Below are 6,564 nucleotides of genomic sequence, written 5' to 3'. Positions count from 1 at the left end.
TTTGTTGATGGGTCAAAACAAGATCTTGAACCCTTACTGTTATACTTTCTTCAAAGAGTTTCATGTCTTCTGTTCTTATATCACTGATTCATTTTGAATTAATGTATGGGGGAAAAGTGTGAATCCAACCTCAATCTTATAACAAAGGAGATCCAGTACTCTCAACATTGTATGCTGGAGACTACTTTCTTCTTCAGTGAATAGACTTGACACCCTTATGGAAAATCGATTGGCTCTATCTGTACGTGTGTCCATAGTGTTTTAATTTTCTCCCAGTACCCTTCTGATTGGCTGTCATATGGCCTTTTTCAGCTGTACTGCAAAATGTCTGCTCTTACGGCATCCAAAATATATTTATTGTATATCACCAAGTCATTATTTTAGGGTTTGTTAACCCAAATCAGAGCAAATAAGTCTAACTCTTCTTCTCTGATAAACACTCAAAACATTTAGTATATTTTAATTATGCTAAAAAGAAAACTGTTTACTATACTATTAAAACTGTGTATTACTTCATAATAGTTTTTTCATCATGCATTTCCAGATTTATCTCTCTTCATTTTCCTAATGTCTCTATGAATCCAAACATAAGTTTACATGTTAAATATATCTGTAAATCATACAGTTTCATGTCTTTTAACATCTTTTCTTATGCTCTTTCTTGGCCAAGAATTTTCTCTTCTCTCCTCCTAACAACATATTTTCTTATTCTCCTAAGTGTATCTTAGATGTTAGTCCAATAATAAAATTACCTCTGTGATTTATTTCCCTACTCAGGAACAACTTTATTTTGTACTTCCCTACAACTTTTTTTTTTCATGGCATAACATGAATCATATCAACATAGAGCTAATTTATATGTATGGGTTATGGTATTAGAGAATATTACTGAATATCCCATGGGCTGCCAAATGAACAAATATGTCTCAGAGAGGGTGCATCCTGGATTAACCATTAAGGCAATGATGAGGAAATTACATCACACGTATTTTGGTCATATTGCTAGAATGGGCCAGAGCCATTCCTTAGATAGGCTATCATGCTTGGAAAGGAGAATAGTCAATGAAAGAGAAAAAGACACTAAATAAGATTAACCCAGTATGGATTACATCTCAACATTAAGAAAACAAAAATTTTCATCAATAAGCAACATCATGGTATATGGAGAAAAAGATTGAAACTGTCAACTATTTCATCTCACTTAGATCCACAACCAATACACTTGGTATCAGTAGTCAGAAGATCAGGAAACATATTGCATCAGCAAAGTCTGCAGTCAGGGATCCCCTCCAAATTACTGAGAAGCAATGATGTCACTATGAAGAATAAGGTGTGCCTAATTCAGGTTATGGTCTTTTCAATCACTTCCTATGAAGCTGAAAGCTGGACAATGAATAAGTATGATGGAAGAATTGATGTCTTTGAGTTATAGTGTTAAGAGAAGAGGACTAAATATCCTGTGGACTGCCAAAAGAACAAACACATATGTCTTGGAGAGAGTACGGCTAGAGTGCTCTTTGGAGGCAAAGACCATAAAGCTTTGCCTCACATACTGTGGGTATGTTGTTAGGAGAAGCTATTCCTTGGAGAGGGACATCCTGCTTGGAAAGGTGAAGGTCAGTGAAAGAAAGGAAGATCCTCAGTCAGATTGAATGACACAATGAATGCTGCCATGGGCTTGACTATGTCAAGATGATGAGAATGGCACAGGATGGGACTTGGTTCAGGTTGGTTGTTCATGTGATCACTATGAGTCATAACTGATTGGATGGCACACAACAATAATGACATCATGACGTTGCCTAGTCCAGGGTTGAGGACTTCCATTTTCTTGATGTTGGAATGTAATCCATATTGAAAATTGTAGTCTTTGATCTTCTCCAGCAAGTATCTCAAGTAATCTTGCTGGTGTCATCTGCCTATTACAGGTTGCCTATTAGTCTTCCTCCAGTCTTGATGCCACATTTGTCTTCATATAGTTCAACTTCTTAAGTGATTTGCTCAGCATACTGAATGAATAGGTATGGAGAAAGGATACTTCCTGATGCACAGTGTTCTTGATTTTAAACCATGCAGTGTTCCCTTGTTCTGTTCAGACAGTTCTTTCTTTACCTAGGTATAGATTTTGCATAATTAGTCTTCTGAGATTCCCATTGTTCTCAATGTTAGCAATAATTTTGTATGATTCACACATTTGCATAGTCAATGAAAACACAAATAAACTGACTGTCTCATGCAATGTCAGAATCATAAACAGGTCTGTCCCGTGGACTGATAAAAGAACAAATAAATATGTCTTGGAGAGGAGCTCCTTAGCAGCAAGGATGTTGAAATATCCTCTCACATAATTTGGGCATGTTGCCAGGAGGGGCCAGTCCTTAGAATAAAACATTGTGGATTTTTAGTTGAAGGGTCAAACAGAGGAAGACATTTAAGGTATCACATTGACACAGTGCTTCTACCGATGGTGTCATACAAAGTTCAGATCTGTTGTGGGGAGTGTCATGATGACTCTACAGCATCAGATAACAACAAACAACCTTGTAACATTTTACCTGTAAAAGAGGATCAATTTAATTGAGATAAGAGCTTAATAATATGCCCAATACTCCCTTTTGACAGTATTAAGATACAAACGAGAATATACTGGACTGCATCACCTTTTAACAGGGAAGTGTGCATACCTAAATGTTGAAGAGAGCAGGGTGTTGGAGCAGAGGGAAGATAAAGGAGATAAGTGAAGTGCCTGATCTCACAAACTGCACCTATGGGGAGAATGAGGAAGTCCTTGATCCCATCTGAAGGAGTCTACACATCCCCTTCTTGAGTGTTCAACATGTCCAAACATGTCCTAAGCCTAGTGAAGAAAATTAGTATAATCCTTCTTCTTAAGGAATCTGATTTCAAAGACCTCAACACTTCTATTTTTAAAATCATAGATGGAGAGGTAAAAATCTGTTTTTATGATACACAACAGATTTAGTTTCATTTTACTTGATAGAGACTTAAGGCCTCATACAAAGTGTATATGTTTATTAAATTGTGGTTACTTATTAAACAATCTGCAAATTTTTATGAAATGGATGGTTTTCCAAGAAAATATAAATTGTCCATACTTATTTAAGGATAGGAAAAAAACAAAAGCAAGCAAGCAAGCATTTAAAAATCAGTCTCATTTGCTGTTGAGTCAGAATGGATTCATAAATGACTCTAGGAAGTTTCCACGGCTGCTAAGTGAACTAGAGTTTACCTATCTTTCTCCTAAGTAGTGTCCTAGAGGTAATTAAAAATGTATTTGGGTATCCACATCTTCAGAAGTATTTAGCACTGATTGGTTTATAGGCTATTCAGTTGGAAATACAATTATCAGAAATTATAATAACAGCTATCTTATGTAGAAAAACTAAAGGATGAAAGATTCATCTATAATCAATTCATTATAAAGCTAACAAACTAGTTATACTCAACTTGGTAAAAATGATTTGAGAAACACAAATCAAAACCACAAATATAGATGCACTATAATAGAGAAGTGAATGAAGTTACTGATTCAAAGCAGTAAATCACTGCAGGAATTTTTCAACATGTTTAAAGGAGTATACTATGTGATGATTTTCATACTTATGAAAAAATTTAGTATCTCTATAATAAGTTTTAATAAACTAAGAGTAAGTAAAACTTTCCTAATGAGCATTTCTAGAATGGTGCAGGCTAAGACAGGTTTCCAATCAGTTGTTTGTACGGTTGCTATGGGTCATACTTGACTCGACAGTACAGTACCTGAAAACAACAACAACAATCTGAGTGATTGGTATGTATTAGAATGAAAAAATGAAATCTGAGAGAAGAGTCCCCAGAAGCCAGAAGCACATCACTGATGCTCTCCAAGGCTATTTATTCTTTAACAAGGATTTGTTGTTGTTGCTGATTGCCTTCAAGTTGAGCACAACTCATAGTGACCGTGTGAACAAAAGGCCTGAAGCGCCTCTACAACTATCAATTAAAATTCATAGAGTTCCTGGAGGCGTGCTATTTGAGTGCCTATTTTGTGACTAGTTCTGGAAATTCAGTGGCAAACAAAATAGATTTAAAAAATTCTTTCTTAATGGAAATTTAATTTCTTGAGGTGAAAGCAAACAATAAACAAATTGTAAAATATTTATTAGATTAGTAGTAAGAGTCCAGAATGGGACTGTAAAATGGTGCAACTACCATGAAAAGTGCCTTGGAACTTTCTTAGAAACTTGAGAATAGAAATGCCATTTAATCCAGTATTCCCACTACTAGGTATATATCACAAAAAATAAGACCTGAAACATAAATAGGTATATACACATCCATGTTTATTGCAGCATTATTTACAATAGGAAAGAGATGAAAACAATCCAGGTGTTCATTAGCTGAACAATGAATAAATTATGGAACAGGCATACAGCAGAGTACCACGTTACTACTGAGTAGCCTCTGGCATGTCTCTGAGAGGAAGCTCTGGTGGCATAGTCCCTAGGGAGTTGTGCTTCTAACCGAAAGGCTACATCTCTCTGCTGCCACCAATGGCTGCTTGATTAAAAAGGTGAACAATCTCTTCCAATGTCATTACAGCTCTGGAGACCCAGTGGAGGGTAGCGCTCAGTCAGTTCTAATTCAGTGGTAATGAGTTCTGACTGAAATGAGGCACCACTGCAGGGTTTGAACAAAGCAGTGACATCATACAAAGAGACATATTGGTGTGTTAAACATAGGTCATACTTGGTCCACGAAAGAAACAAGGAGACAAGTTGGGAGGCTACTGCAATACGGCAGGACAGAAAGGGTGGTGTTTGAACTAGGATGTCAGCCGTGAAAATATGAGACATAGTCCAACTTACTTTCTGTTGATGTTGAGTTGACAGAATTTCAGAGATTTCTAGGTGTGCAGCATGAGAGTAAGAAAAGGGAAGATTTTTTGCTAAATTTTCAACCATAGGCTTTGGACACAAAGTCTTGTCTTGAGACTGAAGTCTGTATGAGAAGCAGAGTTGTGAATGAATATTTGACATTATACATAGTATGGCTGATAGGGGACCTCTAATGGTGTAGTATGATGGTGTTGTCTAATGGTGGGGAGTTCTGGTGGCCTTGTGGTAAGAAGCAGAACTGCAGTCTCAAGTGTTATAGTTCAAATCCACCAGCTGCTCTAGGAGAGGAGGATGGGCAATCTCCTCCCATGTGATTAACTGCCTCTGGAACATCACTGGAGAGTCAGCAATGTGTCAGTTTTGGCTCTATGACACACAGTCACTATGGTATAGTCTATAGGGAGTTGTGTAACTCACAGGTTATATCTCTCTAGCAGTTTTAATTCATCTGAGATGCAGCCAGAGAAAGATGGGGAATCTCCTTCATTGCAAATTGCAGTTACTGAAAGCCTACTGAAGGGTCAGCTATGAGTGAGTTCCAAATAGATCATAAGTTTTATGTCTGATGTACAAACTGTGATGATGAGAAAATAACTGGATGAAGAATTCTGAAATTTAAGGGAGAGGTCTAAGTTAGAGATATCCGTTGACAAACATATTGTGTCGTAAAATAAAGCCAACAAAGAGGAAAAAGAAGAAGGAAAAGGTAAAAAAAAAAAAAACCAAACAAAACCCGAAACACAAAACACAACCCTGAGACTAGAAGAGTGATTAAGGGTGAACAGAAATCATTTCATCCTGAGACTAGCATACAAAAGAAGAAAGTAGCAAAGGTGTCTATGAAGAAAAAGCCAAAATATAGGATGGAAATTGGGAAAGTGTGATGTCTTGGGAACAATGGACAACTACTGGAAGACAATTTGCTAAGTCAAATGCTGCAGAAAAGAAAAATAAGATAAAGACTGGGGATTGACCACCAAATTCAATGTTGTGCTGGCCACTAGTGATGCTGGCTTGAGCTGGTTTTGGTAGAGTTTTACCAATAGAGAAAATTACCTGAAAATAGCGAGCATAAGAAACTGCAGGAGGTTTGCTGGAAGGGAAAGAGAAAATTAGCAGTGGCTGGAAGATTCAGAGTGCATTTGTTTTTGTTTTGATACAAGAGAGATAATAGCATATTTGCATACAACTGGAAAGGATCCAGGAGAAAGGAAACATTGTTGAGAGAGGGTGGAGCATTGTCTCTAAACACTGAACAAAATCTAGAAAACTGGAATAGAAGTTGTCCTGAGCTAGAAAGCAGATTGTCATAGAACTGAAGTAGATGATTCATAAAACTGTAAGAAAAGATTCAGAATATTTAGCATAGAAAAAGTAGGTGTGTTGGATTTGGGAATTAGTAGAAGTTCTCTGATTATTGCCCTTTTTTTCCTTGAAGTATAAAGCAAGTTACCAGCTAAGGGTGAGGATAGAGAACTTAGAGACTTCTTGAGAGGTCGATGTTAATAAAAGGATCATCCAGGACAAAAGGGAATGTGGAGCTCAAATCAGAAAGTACATTAAGGGGGGAGCTCTGGTGGCCTAGTGGCAAGAAGCTGCACTGCAATCCCAGAGGAACATGGTTCGAATCCACCAGATGCTCTGCCGGAGAAGGAGGCGCAATATC

This window comes from Elephantulus edwardii, unplaced genomic scaffold (assembly GCF_000299155.1).
Source record: "Elephantulus edwardii isolate Elephantulus edwardi_28Jun2011 unplaced genomic scaffold, EleEdw1.0 scaffold00134, whole genome shotgun sequence".
Lineage (NCBI taxonomy): Eukaryota > Metazoa > Chordata > Mammalia > Macroscelidea > Macroscelididae > Elephantulus > Elephantulus edwardii.
This window is presented reverse-complemented; position numbering follows the sequence as displayed.